Below are 293 nucleotides of genomic sequence, written 5' to 3' on the forward strand. Positions count from 1 at the left end.
CCTTAAGTTTGCAATTCTTGTTTTTATTTTTATATTCACTAATCTCGGAGTTTCTTTGTGTTGCTGTTTCCTCTCGTTTATTTACGTATCCGTGGCATTCCTACAGATATTCGTCCGTTTAGAAGGTAGTGGGTAGCAAGACATACGAGTTATTGACATTAACAAAAAAAAGTCCATTGAAAATATACGAGCAGAGTGATGATGATATGATGGAATAAAGAAAAAAATAATAAATTCCTCTTTGTTATATGTTTGTTTTTCATAATGCTTATTTTCACAATGTACGGCGACAT

The sequence above is a fragment of the Penaeus monodon genome, chromosome 20, assembly GCF_015228065.2.
Source record: "Penaeus monodon isolate SGIC_2016 chromosome 20, NSTDA_Pmon_1, whole genome shotgun sequence".
NCBI classification, from domain to species: Eukaryota; Metazoa; Arthropoda; class Malacostraca; order Decapoda; family Penaeidae; genus Penaeus; species Penaeus monodon.